The following is an 8,999-nucleotide window of genomic DNA, read 5'->3' on the forward strand; positions in this document are numbered from 1 at the left end:
TTATTATCGCTTTAAAATTCAAAAAGGAATCCCATGTGAATATCCCACCCTGCCTTTTGTTAACCGCTGCAGGGTCAGAGCACAAATATATCACTTATTTTTAAACCCGTGTTCATTTTTACATCTCATATTAGAGAATATGCCCAAATTATAACCATACAAAGTAGTTTATGACTTTTATCATTGCTGCCAACTGTTCCTGATTTAGGGGAAAATCCCGGGTTGATGTATTTATCTCTGGAAAACTCCCAATTTTCCAAAATAACCAACTTTGTTTAGTGTAGTTTATTTTATTATGTAAAACAGTTTGTTTCTCACAGACTTGTTATGTTATTTATCTGTACTTCAGTCATTTTATTAATTTTACAAATATAAACTACTGTACAGTGCTAGCTTACAGTTGTGTTTTCAGCCTATGGACATGGTTCTTAGCAGGCAGTAAAAGAGTTTTAAAACAAGCCATCTCTCACCTCTCTAGCTGTATGTACTGTGTAGTAACTAAGTCACAAAGATCATCAAAGATTAGAACTAAGACTGCTGTAATGTGGGATCTCCGCTTAGAAACACCTGCTGCATGTTTTTATTAGAAGGCTGGCAGGCTGCTCCCCAAATACAATACCTAAAAATTCAGTGTCTTTTTGTGAACTTTGAAGATCATATTAGATAAACCTACTTGATAAACGCAAAAAAACTAAAATGCAAAAATATCCAATGGAAAAGTACCTGGTGAAAACTTACTAAAAAAGATTATAAATTGATCGCACTGGCAACTGTCCTATGTTTTACCTTGCTTCATTTTGTTTTCTAAATATCAGTAAATAATCCTTATTTCTCTATGGACATGACATAATTGAGCTTCATTGTGCATATTATTATTATGGAAAGCATACAAATTAAGGTCACAATCAACTTTGTAAATCTGGACATCCATGGGAGATCCGATAAGTTGAAAATTAATGGTTTAGAGTCTCTGGAAATGTTTATTTTACCCAAATATATATCTACTAAGAGGCTTATGTCAGATGTGCTCCCCTTTTCTTTGTCTTCTTCCACCACTGTTTATCCCTCAAATATGTTAGGGCTGTGGTATAACTATGCCCAAACTGCATGATGCACCGAACCTTTCTTGATTGGAATGTCCAGAGGATACTGTGGGACTGACATGGAATACATAACTCCTCATATTATGTCCTTCCCTCATGTGCTATTAATAGATAAATATCCATGTACACCCTTCATACAGCTCTGAAATTCCATTGCCAGGCTCCTAGATTATACTGTACACCCAGCATTTAATTATAATTAGCTGTAGTAATTTATGTAGTTGTAGGATTCCCTGAGATCTCATATTCTTTGTTTTCGTAGGTCACAATATTGTTCTACAGCTGGCCTCTTTCCAGATGTACACAGATTATTCTGGCATCCAGACAGGAAGCACTGCTCTCGTCACTCTCCATGTCCCCTCCCTTCCCTCCTTTATTTTCTAGGCTTTCCTGAAACATTGTTTTTAGCGATGAGTTTGTTTGAGATAACGTTCTTCTTGTATGGTCATTTTTTCCATCATAACTACACTTCTTGGTTTACATACTTGTTTTCCTGACATCTTCCCAAATGGCAAATTTCTACAGCAAATCAGAGCAATGTACTGACCTGTACTACATAAATACGTGCATGGTGTTCTAACCTTGTACTATGAAGATGACCAAGAATCCCTATATAGATTGAAATGTTAAAGTCAGTTAAATGGGTTTCTACAGCAGGGGCAATGTCAGCTTTTCTTCCCTAATAATGTAAGGCCTTGGTTCTCAACTGGTGGGTCATAACCAAAAGTGGGTCGCAACCTCCTGGCAGATGCTGGGAGAAACAGCAGAGCTGGATGATGGGGCTGTTAGTGGCTCCCCAGCTGGTCGCTGTGCAGTCTCTGAGATCAGACTGTCAGGAGAGAGTAACCTGGTGCGATCACTGCAGATCTCCACTGCTAGTTCTTCTGATGCTGGGGCATGTTGCAGGCACTGCAGGACGAGCTCGGCATCCACGTGCTTGTCCTCTGGGTCTTTGTGTAAGTAACCTGCACTTATATTGTATGTGTCTAAGTTCTGTATGCAAATGTATCACAAAGTTATCCCTGTGCAGCAGATTTATCTCAGGTTTTATGTGAGAGCTGTGGGTGGACATACAAATGCCAATTTTATATAAGATTCAACTTTTCATTAAACAGGGGAAACAACCAAAATCTGACAATACAAAGGCTGTGTGTAGGCAGATCTACCTCTTCTATGCACATGTATGTATGTATGTATGTGTGTGTATATGTATATTTATATGTTATAGATCAGTGTATATAGAGCCGTGGTTCTCAACTGGTGGGTCACAACTTAATGGCCAAGGACAAATGTGGCTCCTGAGGTTACACAGGTTGAGAACCTCTGCTGTAAGGCACTTGCTGACAGAATTGTGGACACTGTGTATGTGTATGTACATGCTAGAAGAGTGCTTATAGATTCGGGACATGCTGCAGGAACAAGAGTCTGGGAACACGTTATATTTGATTGATACTACTGCCAGTACAGTTCCTTCACACTTCCATGCAGTCACATATGTGCATTAGCCCCCCTGATTGAAGATACATATGACATTTCTCTAAGCAAGATCCAAGTACAAAAATACATTTAAAAAAGTGTATACACAACATAGATAAAGTAATAAGCTGTGACCAAAAAACCTAAACCATTTGTAGAAGCCAGTCAAATTAATATTTTTCCTTCACTGGCTTTAGTTAAGTAGACACCCATCCAGGGAACACACTAATAACTGGCTGCTGGGGCCTGAATGCTGCACAATAAATACAGCCAACGCTTCTCAGGAGCTGAAAACTTGCTCCTTCATTGAGATTGACACAAAATAATCAGCAGCTAGTTGTAGCAGCTGCTCAGGGATCGAGCACTGTCTACCGCCAATCCCCCCACCCCTCAAACACAATAGGTACCAAACAACTGCATGCAGCTCCCAGGGCACATACTGTACATTTTATAATTGTTGTATAAAGGTGATAAAAGTACACGTTCTGGGCAAAATAATCTATCTGGGTATGGACATTTATAATTGACCTGGTTTCTTCAGACTAATATCTCTCCTGTTAGTATAAAATATCACAACACAAACTAACCTGTAAACGTGAACTGTAAAAAAAAAAAAAAACAACATTTTTGTGAACTGTGAAACCTCACTTAAAATGTTTGCTGAAAGCACGAAGAGGGCTTTACAAAGTGTTTTTCTTTTCACGGTCAAGTCAATGACACCGCATCAAAAGCCTTTACAAGTGCAATGTTAGCAGTTTCTCCAGAATAAATGAACTGTTCAGTACTTGCCTTTTTCCAACTATATTATTCTCACGTGGTTTCTCTAGGTAGAGTAACACTTACACCTCTATTCACACCTTTGCCCTTTGCTCATATTCCAATATTACAAATATCAAGTGATGCTTTGCAAAAAGTGTTATGTTTGAAACCCATAACAACAAGCTCTTCCCAACTGTAGATGATCTGCTGCTCAACAGTTAAAATAATTAAAGTATTAGATAAATAAATAGGTAAGTATTAGATAAATAAATTAGATAAAATAATAAAAGATTCTGACACAAACATACAGATATTTGCAGAGTGTATCAATCTTCTGAATCCTATGGGTACCCCAAACATCTAAAAAAAAAATCACGATTGTTAGTTAAATAAAAATCTACACCCTGCCCTTCTTCCCCTTCATACCTACTGAAAACACTTTTGGTTTCTGAAGCAGCTAGAAGAACAGAGGGCTTACTTTTTAATTTACTTTGCCCCATTTTGTGCCATAAATAAAGCTTAGGATGTAATGTCTACCATCTCTATGCCACCATGTTACTCCTCTTCTACCTTGTAGATTAGTTGAATCCTCACATCCTGGTAGGATGACCAGGTCCTGGATTTACTCTCTCTCCTGCCCCAATGCCAGGTTCCTCAATGCGCGCCGCTGTATGCAGGCTGCATACAGGTGATCTCAGCGACATCGCCGAGATCACTTGTACAAAACAAGCAGCAGCTTCACTGCTGTACAGTCTTCCCCTTGCCCAAAGCAGGGCTAAATGTAGAAAACAACTACCCGCAAGGTGCCCAGAACTGCATGTCCCTGGCATCGGGAGTTAGGAATTCCAGAACCCTGCTGCCCCTCTACTTCCTGCTGCTCAGAGGCCATGCCTCGGTTGGCCTTGTGAGAAATCCGGCCCTGGGGATGACCCCAAGCATCAGTCCTAGTTTTTCTGTGTTTCTAAAGAGTCATGGATATCCCCACCTGTAGTCCAGCAAGTACAAGTACATCATTGTGCTGCCTGGGTCCACCAGCCTCCAGTAACAATGGAAATGCATTCTGGGAAATAACATTTTAGAATAGCACTCACACATCAAAATATTCTGACATGAGAGGGCTGTTAAAACCTACCTACAGCTCTCCACAGAGACAAGGAGAAATGCAGCAGCCACATGACCACATGTTTTTAAGAGATTATTAACAGATGCTCTCTGTCTGAACCTCCATTCTACATCCTCCCTCTCTCCCTGGCACATGCTGTCATATTGCGGAATCGTACTTAGAATGTTTAAAATGTTCAATATAAACAGATTTCACCCAAATACATTATTAAGATATGTATAAACATTTTTTTACTAAATACATACAATGAGGTCTGCAGAGAGGGGAATGAAATAAACTTGGCATAACCAATGAAGCCTAGTTTGGGTTTTGAAGCTAAACTCAAGGCAATTACAAAATGCACAAGCAGCTCTGTGATCAATAACAAATCATTACATTTTATTTAAATGAAGCTAGTGTAAATACATTAATTTAACTTGATATCAACCTCTAGTAATTCACTGTGCCGCATGACAAGAAATATGCTGATAGGAGAAGAAAGCAAAGTAAGTAGAGATATGAAAAGATCATATGTCTATAGCACAGCATTGGCCATGCTGGGTTTTCCCATCTCTTTGCCAATGTGCCCCCAACAAAATAAGGTACCTTCTCTACCTCCTCATTGGTATAAACATGCACATTTTAGCAATCCATGCCTGTATATTTATAGAGAGATCTATAACAACACCTCCTGGCAGTTGGATAATATCTGCATATCCTACCACTATCTGACATCTATGACTAGTTAAAGAGAAAGACAGTAAACAGTGACGTATAGAGAGTCTGACAGCTAATGAAACAATCATGGCTATTTGATTTTTAGAAAGTTAATGTATCCTTTTAGCAGCATAATATGCACACAATGGTGATCTCATTAGGTTGATCTTGTAAAATACTTTGTGATAATGGACCCATAAAAACAAACAGAAACTTGTTTCCTCAGCTGACTTCACACCTACAAAAATAAATGGTTTCACTAAAATGTTGTTCCTAATTCTACTTGTAAATATGTCCCTATAGTACCCTGTGTATGTACAAATTAGGGTTGTATTGAAAGATAAGCAAACCAGGCACATGCCGAGGATCATAGAGCACTATTCAATAAAAGGTTTTAATAGTTATTTTAGGTGCAGTATTACAGCGACCTATTCACAATGCTTTTGTTTGGTTTCTTAGTAGAAGAAGCACCATGCTAATGTAAAACATACCTCTGATCCCAGTGGTGTCCCTAGCATACTCGCCGCCTGAAGCCGGGGGGTGTTGGTGGTGCAGGTTCGGGGGGAGATGGGGCGTTTCCTCTGGATGGCGTCCCACCCAAGTAACTGACGTCACTGGTTGCCAAGAGCTGGGCGGGACACCAGCCAGAGTGTCCAGGTTGATAAGAGCAAGGCGGGGAGATGTGTATGGCCATCACACATTTCTCCTCCCTGGGACACTCTGGCTGGAAAGGGAGCTGCAGGCACACTGCAAACATTGTGTAGCAGAGCAGCCATGCCCCCCACGTGACCCAAAGAGATGCCACCTGAGGCAATAGCTTGAGGCTGCCTCATTATGAAAAAGGCCCTGTCTGATCACGTCTTAAAGAGGAACTAAACCTGCCTATCCTTTTGCAGCCGTAGATGACTCCATCTTAGCTTCTATGATTTGCAGTTGCCATGGTGCTGCACATGCGATCAGCCATTGAGGGCTGCAAAGTTTGGCTGAGAGCTGACATAAGCACACTGGCAACAGTGGCGATTATCACCAGAAGCATGCCATCAATCTAGCAAACTTGAGAAGTAGCTAGATGGGTGGGTTTATTTCCACTCCAGGTGTGAGCAAGGACATGCACCACTGGGTCCCTAGACTGAAATGTCGTGGGGCTTGAAGCCTGCGATGATGAAGAGTGGCTGAGGTTGTTTTATCGTGCTTAATCTAATTTCTTCTTTCTCCCATCTCCTTTCTCTTTGATGTGTTCCTTGGATCTCTTTCCCATTTACTGTTGTACTCTCCTAATATTCAGCCATTAGTGCTCACTTGCCCTATTTAAATTAAAAAATTAAGGGCTCATTTATACCTTAGAAATGTGGTGTGAAATGTGTGTTGTGTTGTGTTAGGGCTGCCAGTGCACCACAACACAGCCAAAAATTGACATAACCCTTTAACATGCAGCTTACCACAAAACACAGCATGTGTTTGGTGGTGTGCTGCAGGGCACACAGAACCGGTATCTCCGCTCTAATCCCAGCTCTCCATCCTGAAGCAATTTGCAGTGGTCCCAGGTCCCCCAGAAAAGCGGGGGACCCTGAAAACCACGGTGGGGTAGGAGGCAGCCGGATGGGAGGGAGGCAGCTGGCTATCTCCTATAGCTTTATGCAGCTGACATGATGGACATGGAACTGCAAATTCCGCAGCTGGAAAACACAGTAAGATAGGATACAGAAGTTGCAGCAGATCGTTTAATTTGGACTATACATTGTCTAGGGTTACCCAGCCTGTTCTTTTCATGCTCATGGCTTGGCCCCTCTACAAAGAGAATCATAAAATTGAGCAGAGGAATCTTGATATCTTGGCATGTACTTGGCAGAATGGTATGGCTGCCAAGGGTATTTCCATACACTGAGAAAGTAACTGGAAACAGAATAATGAAGGGAGAAAACAATTCCTGTAACTGCTTCAGCTAGCCAGCATCTTCAACAGCACAAAAAACGTATTACCACATATGTATCACAATAGTGGATTCAGGAGGTCACAAAACAACCAACAATTCCTTCACATAAAAAATGCTTTTTTTCACATGTATGAAACAATTACATTTCTGTGCTATTTTACAACAGCAATGCTATTGGTTGACTCTAGTTGCGAATTGCCTTCACCTTCCTGGTTCTCCCTAGACCTTGACTGACTCTGTGCTCTTATCCTCTGAGGACCCACTTTTCTGCAGCTATGTGTTGCTGTTACCTATAAACAGATCCTCTGTATAGTGTGCAATGGTTTATTGACAAACTCACATAGTTAATGTTAACACTAAATAAAGACCCTTTACTAGAGGCAAAATAATTCTTCCCTCAAGGAAGGAAGCACTAAGTCACTGTAAACTGGTGGTACATAGGCCAAACACACATTAGAATATGCCACTGTGTGATCAGCAGATACATTCTTTCTTGGACTGCATGCTCTACTTTGGCAACTACACGCTTCTTCTAGAGCTCCATAGAGAAATACATGTAAAAAACCCCAGGCAGCACAGTTGAAGGTGTCATGCTCTGTCCCGAATCCCAGGATGGGGAAGACAGCACTCCTGGAAGAGATCAAAAAACACCTGGTACTTCCAAGCATCATAAGAGCTCAACCTCCACTCTCCCCCACCACCACCTCACAAGCACTGGCATGCTTCCTCCTAATTGGGAGCCAATCCATTAGCCATGCAGAAATATCTGTTAGACAGAATACCAACAACCCTTAACCCTTTTCGCTGCCAAGCCCTCTGGAACATTTTGCACCTCAGCTGGCCACACCATTTTTGCAATTTTTCCCATTGATTTGATTTTCAACTGCTGCGTTGCTAGCGTTTGTAAAAGATCCCCCCAAACCATATATTTTCTGAAAGCACAGGCCCGGTAGAATAAAACGATGGTGCTACTAAATTTGTAGGCCCTGCGATAATTGCCCAAATGTTTCCCAAATTAACATTAAACCGATAAAAATACACAATCAAATTGATAAAGCACACTAAAATCAGTATCAGTGCACAAAAAAAATATTTTCTGACTAAATCTAAAAGAGAAAAGTGTATTGCGTTAATAAATAACATATTTTCACATTTCAAATTGTGCCTTTTTTCCGAAAAGGAAAAAAAATGAAGGAAAGCAAAGCTGTAAATAAGCGACTTATGTTAAAAATTGTTTTTGCGCTGTGTTGGTGTTTGTGTTGTAATAAAATTATACAGGCATATATTTAATTGCAACACAAGGTATCACAATGTACGACAATGCGTCACAATGCTTTGCCATGCGCTGCCACAGTTAAATTATTGTTTTAAAAAAAAGAAACAAATCATGCACTGCGATGCATTCTAACAACGCACTGCAGCACATGTGCATGGCGTACACCACAATATGGTGCACATGTATGTTATGTGTGTGTAGGGGAAGGGGGGTTTTGTGCGGTTTTTTTATTAGTTTATTTTGAGGGTTTTTAAAAAAAATTGTAATTATTGTTTGAGAACGTGATGGTTGAGCGGTTAGGTTGAGGTGGGATAGTCCCCAACCCAAACCCTTTAGGTCTGCTAGGAAATTTAGGAGGGACCCCTATTTAAAACAAAAAAATGAGTGGGGTTCTCCCAAAAGTCATACCAGGCCCTTTAGGTTTGGTAGGAATTTTAGGAGGGACCCCAACTTAAAAATAAAAAAAAGTGCGTAGGGTTCCCCCCCAAAGTTATACCAGGCCCTTAAGGTCTGGTGGGAATTTTAAGGAGGAACCCCACCCCCCAAAATGGGGGGAAAAAGTGGGGTCCCCCCTAAAACTCCAACCAGACCCATGATCCAAGCACAGGCCTGGCAGGGCAGGTAAGGGGGGGA

At 40.8% G+C, this 8,999-nt stretch overlaps 1 protein-coding gene across 1 annotated transcript in view; it reads right to left on the bottom strand.

Annotated features, from left to right (window-relative positions):
- Positions 1-8,999, bottom strand: part of LOC108791471 (glyoxal reductase-like) — a 120,817-nt gene that overhangs the window by 4,825 nt on the left and 106,993 nt on the right. The gene's annotated exons all lie outside the window — the stretch shown is intronic.

This window comes from Nanorana parkeri, unplaced genomic scaffold, assembly GCF_000935625.1.
Source record: "Nanorana parkeri isolate BGI_ZX_2015 unplaced genomic scaffold, ASM93562v1 scaffold553, whole genome shotgun sequence".
In the NCBI taxonomy this organism is placed as follows: Eukaryota; Metazoa; Chordata; class Amphibia; order Anura; family Dicroglossidae; genus Nanorana; species Nanorana parkeri.